Below are 15994 nucleotides of genomic sequence, written 5' to 3' on the forward strand. Positions count from 1 at the left end.
TGTGCATGAATATAGAGGTCCAGTAATCCTGCTGTTTTGCCTTTAGCTGTTCAGCACTGTCTCTGGAAAGTGGGTCTTAAAACAGTTTTATGAATGATTTTTAGAGTGATGATGCAACAAAACAACAACAACAAAAAAAAAAAAGAGCTAAGATTTAGTAGATCTTTTTCAATGCCTGAAAAAGGGATATGCTGCTTTTTTTTTTTTTTTTTTTTTTTTTTTTTCTCACCCCATCATCTACGGCAAGGTGTTTGTTCCTGGAGCATGTCAGAATGTTACCTTCAGGGTTTTTTTTGAGGAAGTAATCAGGGTTTTTTTGTTTGTTTGTTTTGTATTCCAAGATTTGTTTTTCTTGCTTTGGAAGGATTCACTAGGCTTTTTTGCTTTGCTATTCCTTTGTGTGGTTTTTATTTAAAAAAAAAAAAAATCCTCGATTTAATATCATCTCTTGTTTGTCCAGCGATAGTACTCTAAATCCGTGTTTTATAATTCCAGACATACCAGCCAAAGCCCATATGTGAAAACAGTAAAACTGCAAAGAAGAAAACAAATTCTGCAGGTGAATGACATAGACTGTCCATTGTCACGTATCTTGCAAAAAGCCGAGAACTGTTCCTACTCCAAAAGCTGTTTAGAAAGAGATGGTACAGAGTATAAGAAAACAAGAGTCGGGGGAAAAAGGGTCTCTTTTTATAACCACTGCAATGTGATTGTTGAGTTTTCTTTTTTCCTTTCTGTTTTAACAATTTCCATGTGGTGGAGTTTTGTGTTTGTTTTTTTTTTTTTTTTTTTTTTAATGCAACTGCATAGCAAGTGATTCTTATTCAAGACTTACCCTGATACTCTGCTTCCATTTCCCTTATCTAACCAGCCTGGTGTTCTCGCTGTACCCTCATGGGTTATGCTGCCTTACAGAATTCCTCTTCCTCCCTACTCTGTGTCCTTCAAATATTTTGCAGATTATTATCACGACTCCCTCATTTGTTGCTTAGGCGAGATACACAATATGTTTAGCTCTTTAATCTTCCAGTATGAATTGCTCTTGCCAGGCTCCTTCTTACTTGCTTAACTTCCCTTGGTTTGTCTTTATTCTCTCTCCTTTTTTTTTTTTTTTTTTTTTTTTTTCCCAAGCTTGGAAAAACAAAGGCTCTGGAGGACAAGTAAGAGGAGATAGAGTGGATGGAGATTTTATCACTAGTTATGCTGTCTCTAGGCATCTTGGATGATGCAATCACAAACAGTGTATGCCATATGCCTTTTCTCTTGTAGGTCATTAGAGGAGGAAAGGCATCTCGAGTACAATTACATTGGCTTAGATGGGAGCATCAGTGTCAAGCAGAAAGATGCAATGAATGTAAGGTGTTTGTGGATGAAGGAAAAATAATTTAAAAGAAGTATAGCATCTAACCATGCTGTGGTTATGAGAGGACTTAGGTTTGTAGTCCTTTTTAGTTTTATTTCCTTGCCCTGGTTACCCTGTATGTTTGAATGGTGTTTTTTAAACAAAAATCAAGGAGCAATTGACAGGAAGGATGGACTTGTTATGAATGTAAATGGTAACAGCTCTTATTCTAGTGAGAACTAGTAGAATTTTTATAGCAAGATACAGAAAAAATGCACGACTTATTGCCAGACATTTTATGTCAGACAGTTAAAGTTGTTTAGGAAAGTTAGGTATCTGAAACAGGATCAGAAAGCAGATCAGTCTGGGGAATTGTCCCATCTGGCAGCTGTCTGTAAGAGAAAACTGCAAGCAAGAATGATCTTTTCTTTCCCCAAAATAATGAATGCTTTTCCAGATTTAACAGCAGCCTTTTAAGAAATATGTGTTTGAGTTTCATTGCCCCACTGGGTGAAAATAAGCACCAGTGAGGAAAGACCAATCTCCAAAATTGTCCTAGCTTCAGACTGAAGGAAATAAAAGAAAGGATCATTACCCTCCAGTGTTATCAAATAGGTAAAATCCCTCAATATCAAATTGTTTTCTGGCATAGCAGACTTATTCCTAAATATCTTATGTTAGAGTAAAGCAACAAATTTCATAGGATTTAAAATGCATTGGGCAACTGTGACTTACTTGCCTGTAGCAGACGTCCAGCTGCTTTGCGACTGTTCTAGATCTCTCTGTTAATGAAGAGAGCTATTTAATTACTGTGGTTTAAGTCTGTTAATTGTAGATCTTCGAAGGTGTACTAAAGAAAAGCCGTTCTGCTATCAGTAGGCCTGAGATTGTTAGATGGAAACCACAGAATCATAGAATATCCCAAGTTGGAAGGGACCCGCAAGGATTACAGAGTCCAGCTTCTACTTGTGTAGGATGTACCCGTCCAGTGGAAAATGATGTAGACGTCAACAAAAAAGATAGAAGTTTCCCACAACCACATGCTGCTGTTATATTTCTAGCTCTTTTTGGTTTTGCTGATGAGAGATTATGGCTTTGCCTATTTTTTTTTTTTTTCCCTTTGGAAACGTGTTTTTGGATAGTAAAAACAGTCAGCATTCTGGGTACTCTTTATGAATTTTAGCTTCCTTCCTGAAATTACTGCCCTCTTCCAAATTCTGTGCTTCCTTTCTTTTAACTTGAAAGAGGTATTTGAGAACGTATAATCATTGACAAGTACAAGTGGGTGGTGTAATACTTTACAAGTCTATTGGCAGTATGGTTTTAAGCGTTGTGTTCATCATTAAAGCATTGATGTTTTTAGTATAAATCAACAGATACCACAGTCTTTATCTGAGATATTTTTCCCTACACTTGGGGAAAAACTGCTGAAGCATCAAATGCTGGAGATTTATTTCAATAATCCTTATAGATATGGTTCAACAAAAACTATTCAGGGTAGCAAAGACTTATTCACAGGCACATGCATTTTCTGTACATGGAGAATATTTCATATACAGCTCATTTGCCATGTTTTGGCATCATCCAGCTTGAGTATTTTCTTCTGGAAGTCATCAACATTTCATTGACTACTGCATGTAAAACAGAATGATCCATTACAGCAAGAAGCTGACTGGTTAGATTCAAAATTATTTTGGTCATAAACCTTGGCTACTGTATGTAATGTATGTGTCCATACACAAAACACTTGATACTTAGGGAAATAATTTATATACTGGGGAAAAGAAAACTGACAAGTGCTGGACCACATAAATCAGTACAGTTTCTCTGAAAGTTCGTAGTTAAATTTACCTTGAGTGTTTTCAAAACTATAGTTCTTATTTTCTACAAAGGAGGTGGTGTTATATATGGGAAACTGGAGAGCTGAAGAGGTAGAAACCCCCAGAGCAGAAGTCTTAGACTTTTATCTGCATTTTGAAGACCAAATTCTTGTCTACTTTACAGCAAGACAAATTCACTCAGCTAATGAAATCAGCATGCTGAGTTACTTGGAAAAAAAAAAAAAAAAAAAAAAGACCAACAACAGCTTTTAGCAGAGGAGTTTTGTAAATAGTTTATTACATTCTCTCGCTTTTCACTTTCATGCTGGCAGAAGTCGTGATTGATTATAGTCATAATTTTTTTCTTGGGGAGACTAAGGTGAGGGGGAACTTAGGAAATGAACACCAGACAGAGCAATGTATTACACAGTGTATTTCTCAGCCTCAGCCATATGCAATATTACTGCCCTAGCTGTCTCTTCAGCACATACCAGTACTGCATTATGCTAGGTCACATGAGGAATTTCAGCTATTGTGATGAAGCTATGGTTAATTGTGACCCAGGATTTATACTGTGGTCTTCAGTGCTGTGAAAATGTTATTCATGGGAGTACTGCACTTGTTGAGAAGTGTGTCCTGGAATGTGAATTCTGCTCTGAGTTGAATAATACATTGCCTTTCTGAAAACCCGTTTTGCATGTCTCTGTTCGCATAATTATTCATAAATGAAAAGAGAGCGAAAAGACAGCCCTTCAATTCACCATGTCCCAAGGTGCTGAAATAATGTATTTTTAAAATGCCTTTATACAGTGTGTATTTCAGACTTTTACCATTTTTAAGTTGGAGCCCCATCCAAAGAAGAGGAGGTTGGATGGCTCAGTGGTTGTCATTATGACCTTATAAAAGCCTGAGATGAATGTCTTAAAAGCAATATGTGGGGCTCATGTTGGCAAAAAGTCTGTGCTTATTTATTTATTTTTTTTAAGTGCAGCTGTGATGGCAAACTACTTTTGATGTGTATTTATTCCTGTTTACCTCTCAGTTCAAGGATAGTTAATGTTTTAAAGTTGGCTCCAGCTATGGGTATTGCCTCTTTATTATATGACTGCGTAAAGAGCTACAAGATATTCTCTGGCTGTTTATAGGAAGAGGGTGGTTTTACTTGTTTCCAGAAATGGGAAAAATGCATAAGGCATAGAGTTTTTGCTCTCCAACACATTTGCACCTTCTCTGCTGAAACTGCATTATGTAAATATGTAAATATAAACTCCCAGTACCACCCAAAAAGAGGGGAGAAAAAAAAAAAAAGGGAAAAAAACAGCCATTTGTTAAACACGTAATTTAATATACTTGAAATGACTTGTGTTTCCTAAACAGAAGCCTTGTAAAGACAAGTGCTAGAAGCATAACTCAGGCTTGCAGCTATGGGCATTAAGAGTGTGAGAAATGACATGGACATTTCCACTGCAAATCCTGTCCTTCTGTAGTGCCAAAACAGTAGGGATGAATGTCTTGTGCTGGTGTCAAATGTTGTTTCTGCGAGCCTGGCATCAGCACAGCTGCATGGGTGCAGAAACACAAACCAAAAGAAAAACCCAAGTGACTTTTTTCAGTGGGCCCTATGTACAGATGGGGTCCAAAGCTGGTTTTCACCGGTCTGAGTTTTGTCACCGTTGTCCTTGCTTGTCCATACAGGAATAGGAACAAAAGGGCTTTTATCTTAGGGCCAGGAAATATTTTCACCAAACAAGGTGAAAGCACTACCTGAGAATCTGGTGTTTGGAAGAGCCAGAAAAAGGGGCTTCCCGCTGGGAGAAATGGATAAATAAAACAAGACACAGCGTGCACGCATGGGCACATACACTAATACAGCAGAAGTGCTCTGGTGGTCTTTATCCTTGTCTTGAAATTACATTTCCTGTAGATTTGCTAGCTTGGTTTGACAGGCTGTTAAATGGATGACTGCATTGCCACATAAATTAAATAATTTGAGAGTTAAATTGTAGAAATGAATCCTGTCTGGAGTCTTTGTCTAGCATTAAAATTTCATTGAGCACCACTGCTAAATTTTAGGAGTAAATTCTTATTATACCCACTTAAACTTTTATCTGCATGTGGAAGCAACGTTTTACATTTGCTTTTCATAGTGGAGGAGAAGGCAAGAAGATCTCTGAGCTAAAACACCACATGGTGCACCAGTCCGAGCTTCGCACAGCAACACAATCCATTGATATGTTGTCGGCCAAACAAGGTTTTCTTCATAATTAAGTTTCTTCGCACAGTGTTAAACAAATTGTTAAAATAGAAGAGTTAGGAAACAATGCAGGTAGGACGAATGCCAAATAAACAAAATTGGATATTATTAAAGTCCCATGAAAATAGTGAAGTAGAAAATTACATATTCAGGGAAAGATTCAGGAAATTTGTGAGGCACCTTGCATTGTGCTTTGTGGCTAGAAACACTTCATATGCTATTTTAAAAATAACTCTTACAGGCAATTCTGCTGTAAGACCTTCTGCAAAAATGCAGTACGTATCAGTCTGAACCTTATGTCATTAGCAAACGAAGTGGTCTCAGCAGCAGATTGCCAGTTCAGTGCTTTAGTTGTGTGCTCATCTGGATTACTGGGGGAAAATGATTATGGAAATAATTTTTCGTGTTTGGTGTATGCTTTTATTAGCAATTGCCCTCCCCCTTGTCTTTTTATCTGCCCCGTACTCCTCCAGTGAAAATGCATTTTACATGCAAATGATGATAATCAACCTTTGCAAATCCATTTGACTCAGTTCAAAGGAATAGAACTGGACTGATTGTCATGATACTCCGGTCTTGATTTCTTTTTTTTTTTTTTTTTTTTTTTTTTTTTTGGGCGTCTGTTTTGTATGAAGAAAAATAATATCTGGGGAAAATTGAAAACTACGTCTTTTTCTGTGCTTGCATTTAAAGAGGCTACAGTAATTTTGCTAAGAATTTCCATGTTTGATTAACTGATTCTTTAAATGATTGAGAACTCTGGCTTCTGAAAGCAATTCCACTTACGAATTCATTTCATTACCAGTATTGTTATGAAGATAAGTTTTAATATAGTGTGATGCACTTAAATTGTTTTCTTTATATGGTAATTTTTTTGAAAACGACATTTAATAAGTCATTAACATAGACGACTAGTACATTAACAAAATGAATGTTTGACAAATAGAATTTTTAAATGTATATTGTTTTTTCTTTTCACATAATTGTAACATTGAAAGTTCTCTTAGTGTAATTCAGCTTTAGCAAATGGTGCTTTTAATCAATTGATAAATAGTAACTTCTTTGTTCTATTATGCAATTAAAGTATTTTAACAAGCAACTAGATTATTAGCTTTAATATGCATCAGTTATTTTGGCCTGTACAAGGTAAGGTATGGGGGGGAAGCCTTGTAGTGCTTATTTAATATATTCACTCTGCTGTTAACAAAGCAAGCTGAAAGTTTATAGGCTAAGTCATGTCTCATTCATAGTATAAAAACTATCATGTTATGTCGCAAGCACAAGTTTGCCTAAATATAATGGTGTAGGAGTGGGAAGGTAAATCAGAACAGCTGAAAACCAAAGGCTGTGTCTATTTAAGCTGTCTGTGCCCCATGAAATTTCTGGAGAGGGTGGGTTTTAAGTTAGAGCTAACAGTATGTATGGAAAAGCAGGTTGTTGCAGTAAGGTGATCGTACCCAGAGAAAAGTAAATTTCTGAGTACTTCCATACTAACATGATTTTAGTGTTAATAAATTTAGTCTGAGATTTTATTGTGCTGTCACAGCTTGGTACATTGTCAACTACAGATAAAAATGAGTAGGTGGTTGTGTAACTATTTACATGTAACTTGACATCAGGGATGATAGTTTAATATAAAGGAAGGTGTTCTACCTAAAATTAGTTTAAAAAAATAATTTGTATATCGCATGTTACAAGTAACGCACAATTATTTTAATGCAGAATTACTTAAAAAAGTAGTTTTGTATTTCGTAACCCACAAAAAAAGCCTTCTGATAGAGAAAGCCTATCTTTGTAGCTTTCTTTAGAATGAAATGGGGAAGCTCAAGCCTACAAAGCAGCATAGGGGATGGGATGCCCATGCACCAAAGATTTGTGCAGGTGGAAGGCTCTGTTTGGCTGCCCATGCTTCAGAGCTCTGCTCCTTCCCCTGGGCATGGAAGAGCCGAGCTTTATAAGGCTGTGGTTTGCTGGTGGACCTCATCCTGCTGAGGGTGTTTTTTGTCTTCCTGCTTACAGTAGCGTATTGGTATGCGTGTGATACATGCACCATCACAACTGTCTATGTAACTGAAAACAGTGATGGAAATACAGTGGTTCAGGAAAAGAACCTAGGCTGGCTTTTCAGATGGTGAGTCAGTATCTTAAAACATTCTGCACATTTGTTTCATATTATTGTGGTTAGATTCACTAGATAAGCAGGTTTTCTCTTTCCTTGGATGGCCAGCACAGCTCCTTTCCTTCTGTGCGTGGTTTTCTTCCCACTCCACTTTGTTTCTTTGACAAGCTTGATTTAACCTCATTACATCTTGGTGGCTCATAGAAGAACTGCTTTTATCGTGCTTTACTTTACACGGATGCACAGCCCTTTGTGTCCTTCCCTCCCAACTTTCATCCTGCCTTTTGTCCCTCTTGCATGGAAATCGATCCCTCCTGAGGAGTGCCGGTGCCATTTCAAAGGTGGCGGGAGGACAAAATCTACAGATCCTGGGAGGACGAGAGGCTGTCTCAACATGGCTGCTCAGCTGAAATATTAAAGCTGGTGGCAAGTCACTTTGGGAGCACAGTCTTAAGACTTCTTCACTGCGAATAACCTCTCCAGCCCTCCGACTGTATGCAAAGCAAGGGAGCCTGAATAAGAGCATTGTGTTACAGGAACTTAACGTGGAGCAGGACTAAAAAGCCCGGTTTCGCTGGTTATTTTGGACATTTCACATTCAAGCCATGTCTGGAAGAAAGAAGCTCATTATGACTCAGTTCCGTTAATTAGACGTAAATTACTGTCTTTAGTGCCCTAGCACAAAAGAAGGTAATGGGAGTTCTGCAGGACCAGAGGATGCAGAAATTCTAATGAGCTGAGAGCATGGGCTAGGAAGGGTGGGAGCACAAGGCCCCATTGAACCTCCCTGGTTCACACTGGAGACTGCGTGTGCAAGAACCGAAGTCGGAATAATCCCTTTTTAACCTCGCATATTCGTTACGTGTAATTACCAAGATGATCGGTGCGACTGCCTTTAAATGGTGTGATGAACAGACACGGGTCGTCCAATAAAGACTTACTTTATCTAGCACAGGAAGCTTTAAGCAATCATTTAAAAAATAAAATAATAAAAAGGCCTTTAATTCTTAAAAGCTCAAAGGGAGAACCAAAAATATTTCCTGACTTCTCATGGTCCTAGGAAAGCCCTGGGCTTCTCATAGTAATTTGCATGTCTTTGTCATGTATATGGATGAAATATGTCTATTATGTATCATCCAGCATACATTATCCTTAAAATTCTGTTTTAGATGCATTTAGAAGCAGAAGTGTAAAAGCTTTAAAGAAATAAATGAGTATGCCTGTATCTCTGTTCAAGAAAGGGGAATAATTTCAGTTTAAGCAAGCAATCCTTGCATTAAATGCTGTTATTTTTTCCATTGCTTGCAAAATTAATCATGTATAAAATGTATGACTTAAAAGATGCTTTAATCTACTAAAAAGGATTTGAAAAAAAAAAAACATCTTGCAGTTTTGCTTGTTGGCTACAACCCCCCCTCAAAAAAAAAAAAAAAAAAAAAAAGGATTTTTTCACCTTACTATAAACAAGGAAATGTTTCTTGTCTGCCTTAATAATGGATAACAATAACCACAGTCTTCCTTCTCCTCCAGGATTTTGTCAAATGGTAGCTCTAACAAGCCTCTGTCTTGTGCACTAAACAGTCTTTGTAGGTTTGTCCCACTCTTTTCTGATGGATTCAGAAATAATGCATTAGTGTAATGTCTAAATCATCAAAGGCAAGACAACGGAATAGTCGTTCTTGAGAGACTGAAAGAAATGGGAGTATTTAAAGTAGCTTTTGATTTGTTTTTGAACATTAGTATCTGCTGAGCAAAAGCTGGTTGTAGAGAAGTAATAAGAAATGATATACCCATAGAAGATGGACGTGGTTAATATTTGTTTGTTGCTGTCTTATCTGTTTGACCATTCACCTGAATGCTTTTCAGGGCCAAATAGAAAATACTTTTCTACCATCTAAACAATTTCTCCAATAATAGTTTTTTTTTGTTTTGTTTTTAAGGTAGTGAAGTGATTATATAACCAGGCTGGATGTCCATAGAGAAACTGGGATTTGTGGTCTTGCCTCCTCACTTTTAGATGTTGTCTGTTCAGCAAAAAGCCATTGAAGTGTGAATGAAGGAACAGAACAGCAGGCTGCCCAGCACCACTGAAAAGCCACTGAAATGGGGGAGGTACCGGGCGGCCAGAGAAGGGCTTGCAAGTGAATATGAGTGACATTGTAAAGGTTCAAGGCTTTCTTGAAGGGGGAGGTGATGCGTGTGAAGGACAGGGTGTAAAAACTTATGGAATGGTAGGTTTGGGCAACCTACACGTAATCTAATACATAGTACTTAAATAAAAAGGCTCGCAGTTGGATTATCACTGTTTTGAAATGCAGGAAACCTAAAAAACATAAAATACGGTATTTCTACAGAGACTGTTATTAAAGCAGAAGTATCATGTCCTCCATTCGTAAGAATTACTGCTGTATTTATTTTTAATTACTACTCATTTTCTAACCCTTAAGGTACCATTTGAAGTAATAACCTAAAATAGACAGAAATAGTTTCACAAACTTTTGTACTCAAGGGGCAAGTCACACCACAGGCACCTAACTTGTCTCCTAGGCATTTTCACTACTGGAAGTGTTAAAGTTTACTCTTAAAACAGCTGTCTTGTGTTTATGCTGTTGTAGAACTGTAAAATCTTGTTCTGAATTGTCTTTAAAAAACAAAAACACCGTGATTTCTTTGAACAGAGTGAATTCTTTTGTTCTTATCTCAAACTGTTTGGTTTGTAAATCCCCTTTTCAGCCTCTTCAGTTATTTCAGCAAGTTGGTAGGGAAACTTTGCACTCTTTACTGTAACATCTTAATCATTAAATGTGGTTACTGTAAATCATCGTTGCAGTGGTCGTTTGTTAGAGACAGAAAGTTTGTCACCGTAGGTGGAAGGGCACAATGGTTACCACTAAAGGTCGTTCCTAAATGCTGAAGGAATAGTGGATATTTATTTTCCTATCAGTATTTGTATCTTTACTATTTCATATATCCAGATTGCAATATTGCTTTGCACAGGTACAAAGCACAGATTTTTCTCTCACTGCAATATTGCCAACTGAGACTAATTTTATACATGTAATTGATGCAATTCTTGTATTATGCAGGTCAGAATTCTGCACAGATTCTTTCTGGTCAATCAATTTACCATGCAGGGCATTTAGTGAAATGCTTATTAGATAAGAACTCTTATAAATTGTTTTAGAAGCAAATCCTGGCGCAGATCTAGGAGCCTCACTGCATCAGCTTGTATCCTGCAAGTCCCACCTTCTGTATCATCTGATACTAATTTACTTAACTAGCCTTGTGTTTTATGCACTTCAGTTATGCCTGTTGCATATTCCAGTGCCCTGGCATGCGTTTCTCATCCTTGTTTTAATCAGTGGAGGAATGACTTTTGAAGAGGTTGAGTCAAAGTTATTAAAAACGTGAATAGAATTAATATGAAAGGATTCAGAAATACATGTTTTCTTTCATTATCTTTAAGCACAGGTAGCAGGGAAGTCTCTCTCATATAACTTGGGCAGACCTCCTAAGCTTAGGGCATCTTCTGCAGTTAGTGGTTCGTTAAAAACAAGTACATGATCTCTTCTGCCAGCTTGTCCAAAGGGCTCAGCTTCCAGCTTTTTTTCTTTATCTTTCTGCCTGCATGCGTCTCTTGCCCCGAATTCCATAAATTTTCAAAGGGAATAAAGCCTAGAGAAAGAAGTATCTTTCTTTAAGGCTGACTTTGAATATATATGGGGCTTCTAGCAGTGCCAAATGGTGTATCTTTATTAGCTGGTATTGAACAGCTAGTTCTCCTTTTAAACCTTGATAGGCCCTGATTGGGAAGTATCTTTGTTATAGTCCAAACCATGCTTTGGTTGACTGCTTTGGCATTTTGAGGGAAATGACATGTTTTCACTAACTTCCATAGATACTCAAGGTATTACCAAAGCAGAGTGAGGAAATGCATCCAAAGGTTCAGACAATTAGAAAATAGTTTATTGCATCTTTTTCACATCATACTTGATTACTTGATTCCTCTCATCACTTGATTAGTTGATTTTCTCTCTGTACTCATTTCTTTGTTTACTGAGGGAGTGGGGGTGCTAAATATTTTAGCAGTGTAGTTTATAGGTTACAGAAAGAGAAAGAAAAGGTAAAGCAGCCAGATGTCTGCCTCTGTGCGAGGCTGTACAAGTTTCAGCACCAGTTTGTGGGGTGCTTTTATGGGAAGGGGAGCAAGAACTGGTGGCAGAAGGTGCTGCCATCTGTTGAGAATGAGGTAAGTAGCACAGTTAAAATAGCAGGGCAATATTCCTAGATAGGCAATGAAGCTAAATACATCACAGGATAAATGCAATGAGAACCTAGTAAGGTATATTTTTATCCGACTCATTACTCAAGAATTGCTTTGTGAGATCCCTTTTCCAGCGTTAGTTCCTTCCTGCCTCTAACTGGCACATCTTCACATATATTAGGCCTTATGCCCTTGTTTTGCAATCCTCCGCTATTATTTCTATTGCTGTTTCATACTTAGCTCATCACAGTGTTCTTCAATAGCCTATTAAAGCTTCCCTCCGGATTCTTCCTGCTCAGTTGGGTACCGTTCAACAATTTATGGGAAGCTTTTTGTTTGTGCCCATGAACTGCAACACAAACTAGAGAAGTCATTGCTCCTTGTCAACTGGCAATGCTAATCGCAACCCACATTGGGTGTATCATTAAGACTATTTGGGATCTGGTGGCAGGAGCCTGTGCCAGGTCAGCTGGTACTCATTCAGGATCAGGGTTTATGTGTGAGTGAGTCCCTGAGGGGCAAGTACATAGAAATCTAGCTGTAGTTTGCTAGAAGGGTTATATCAAACCAGAGACTTCTGAAGCACCCATCACCCTTAGACAGTAGCTCTAATCCAGACTACTTACCTGTAGGCAGTCTCAACATCAGAACTGTAAACAAATTTTTCATTAATTTTTCCCTGTGGATATCTGTATGTATAAACTGCTTCTGATCTGTACTGACTCACTCTCTCCTTGTCAGAAATGCTGCCTAAAAACAGGCTGTTGTTTTAGACCACATAACCTTATTAAAAACAAGTCTGTTTCAGTGTGAGGTTATCATAAAAAAATAATACGTATATTTTTTTCCTCCTTGCCGATGGCTGTTTTCTGACTTTGTGGAAATACTTGTGTAGATGAATTAGACCATTTTAAAAGACATATATAGCATTAGTGGGGTCTGGGGTTTTCTTGTGACTTGAATTGGTTTCTTTTGTCTGGGGTAGCCAATGTATTCATTCATTTGGTGGATCACCCCAAAGTGCTTTCATGGCTTGAATGTGCCCTGCCACAACTCACTTCAGGCAGTTTTGCAAGTCTGTTTTTGTTCAGTGCAAGCACTCCAGATACATTAGAGAAGTGATGTTAGCTAGGGAATGAGTTCCTGGAACATCCAGAACCACTTGATCTTTGATCCTGGTTTGCCGTTAGTTTCCATTGTAGCCCTGGGCGAATCTTTTGACTTTGTACAGTTGTCATTCCTTAGCTGCAAAGTAGGAATACGTGCCCACCTGAGAATAACACTGGAAGGATTTTAAAACAACCAAAAAAGGGTTTATGTGACCCAAAATTTGTCATTTTTTAAATGATGTGAATTGGCCTAATTCAAGATAATTCTTTATACAAAACTTGTCCTTCATTGTTAGACATCTGGTGTCAGTCATCTGGGCTTCTGTAGTCTCTAATGGAGGGGGAGTTATTTTTAGATGGCAGTTTGTCCAGCCTGTCTTAACCCTTTAGGAAAGCAATTTGTCTTTCAGTTGAATACAGAAAGTGGTCAGATGATTAGGCATTTGGGTTCACCACAGCTGGTTGAAATGAATTTTCAACCATTTCAGATGAATTTTCAAACCATTTTCAGCTAGTCAGTGTCATCTTTAAAATATTTACATTTATTTATAAAACTTGAGCAGAGGATCAGGTAAAAGATAATGTCAGATATTTTCTGGAAGCCTGTATCTCTGGAGGATCAACAGAGGAAAGAAGCCTTTCCACAAATACTACATCAACAGTGTCCCCATATCAAGAATTTAATATACTGTTCCCTTAGGGCTGGGATAAATATCTCTCAGTGTCCTAAGGCATTGGTATGCATCGATACATATTTACTGCTGTGTGTATTTAGAGCATGTGTATATATACAGACAATGCAAATGTCCTAAGATGGAGAATAACCAATTCTTTAACATTGAGTACATTCTGTATTCTTCTGTATCCCCAAATACCAAGTCTCAATCTTGTTAGATGTAACTTGTTATTCTGAAAATGTTTGTTAATGATGTATTCTCTCATATATCTAATACTCGTCTTTGGATAAAGGCCAAAGAAAGCATTTTTTTTAATGGAAACAGGTTATTAGAAAAAGTTTCAATTCATTGTTGTTTTTTTTATAATTCCATTCCGCTCTCAAAATAGAAATGGAGTCTTTAATATCAATTACAGAGACTGTCTTTGAAAACCAAAGTTTTTTAGCTGTGCTATTAGCAGTCTTTGACTGACAGAGAATTTCTCATGGTGGAATTTGACTGCTTTGGAATAAATGCAGAAATAACCTACATATTTTGAAGTCTTAAATGTTGAAATTATTTTGAAAGTAAGATTCCTGTCCATCAGAAACTTGAATGACTCTTCTGTGAGAGCTGAAGTGGTTCTTTTTAACAGCTTCGCAGGCAACCATCTCTCTTCTATGTGAAGTATACTTACCTGTATCCTTAGCTGAAAAGAAGCTTGTCAAGTCTGATATTATGAATATTGCATGGGGGGGGGGGGGGAGAGAACACACTTAATTATTAATCTATAGTTTATTTGATAATACTGAGTTTAAACACTGATTTATCCCTACTACATGATCCACACACCTATAATTTAAAAGCATGTGATACTTTCTGTTGATTGTAGAACTAGCATTCCTGTTGCTTCTGCTTAGCAAGCTGTTATGCACACAGTCATAGTGTCTGTGATATTTATTATACGCCAGCATTCCTATTTTGCTTTTCTCCCTCCGTACATATTTTCTGTATGCTAGAGCTTAGCGTCTACATTCCCTCCTGTGCAGCAAGACTCTGTGAGTGTTGTTGGGGGTAGAGCAGAGCTGACAGTATATAATTCTAGCAAACTTCACTCTGCTTCTGTGGCACAATCCCGCAGCAGGAATGTGGGCTCGTTTTGCTTTTTTTTTTTTTTTTTTTTTTTTTTCTGTTGTTTGCATCTGCACAATAGAAAAGGGATTACTGGAGGAAATGGGGGGTGGGGTATAATATACAGATTTTAAAAGGAAGGGGTAAATGAGCTAGAGGAAATAATGTTCAGGTATGGTATTAAGAGCCTGCTTCTGATGGTTTTAAAGTGATATATTGATTTATGTATGTATTAGCAATTTTTCAATGCAGATAAACTAAATAAAACTGATAGTCAGCTATAGATACCTTTTTATCTGTATCACCTAGCAATAAATTTTGGTCCTGTTATTTTCTACCACAGGAACAACACTGATTTAAGTATCCTTTAAAACTATAAAGGTGACCCTAGCAGCAGGAGTGTAAAACTCCAGTACTTCAGCTACTGTATTAATACAGAGATTTGTATCCAGAACTGCATCTCCACAAGGAATTTACATATGACCAGTTCAAAGCATATAAGTAGCCCTGTCCACGTTTACTGAGAATGTATCAATACAAAAATGACTTGGCAGATTCAGACTTTGCTTTCCATTCAGTGTGGCAAATCATATAGATGACTACTTCATTGTGATTTGCATTAGCTAAGGCTGCAAAATTTGCTTTTTGTTGTGTGGTGTCATACTGTCTGTTTACATTACAAACATGTAACATGTCATTTCTGTATGATCTTCCCTTGTTCCTGTGCTTCTGACTTCAGCTGTTAAGGATGGAGATTTGGAGAATTTGAAACTGACCTGGATTTAGAATTGTATCCATAAAATATGCGCTGTGTAACGTTAAAGTCTAAATAAGGATCCCAATTCCCATAAAACAGAGTAGTGGAAACAACTGGCATCTGCTACAAAGAGTGAGAAGACCTGTTTTGCTTACTGTAATTGAAGTTTCAGTATGTTAGTTTGCAAATATTTATTTTGGGCATCAATTTTTGTGAAAATCTAGTCAACTGGCTGATGACTGCTGATACAGAAAACATGTACAGGATTATTTTCTAGATGCTAGTAAGTGTGCAGTTTCATTTTCTCCTATGAGAAAAGAAGGAAGGAAAAAAATATTCCTGGCTGCATTTTTTTACAGTCCGCTGCGTTTTTTTCTGTTGGGGCAGAGGGGAATGCTCTCTGGAAGTAAGCAACCTCTAATTTATTTCATAGCTTTGCTATGGTGAAACTTAATAGACAGCTGATACGACATGGGCAAAATGGAGCAATTCAGCTATCAGCAAACATTTGTCATCTTTTTAGCTGTACCTGAGATGTGGCA

The 15994-nt window shown here is 37.4% G+C and overlaps 1 protein-coding gene across 1 annotated transcript in view; it reads left to right on the forward strand.

Moving 5' to 3' along the window:
* The window catches only part of CDH2 (cadherin 2), a 119245-nt gene that overhangs the window by 40333 nt on the left and 62918 nt on the right, over positions 1-15994 (forward strand). The window lies entirely within an intron of this gene.

Source organism: Aythya ferina (assembly GCF_964211825.1).
Source record: "Aythya ferina genome assembly, chromosome: 2".
NCBI lineage: Eukaryota > Metazoa > Chordata > Aves > Anseriformes > Anatidae > Aythya > Aythya ferina.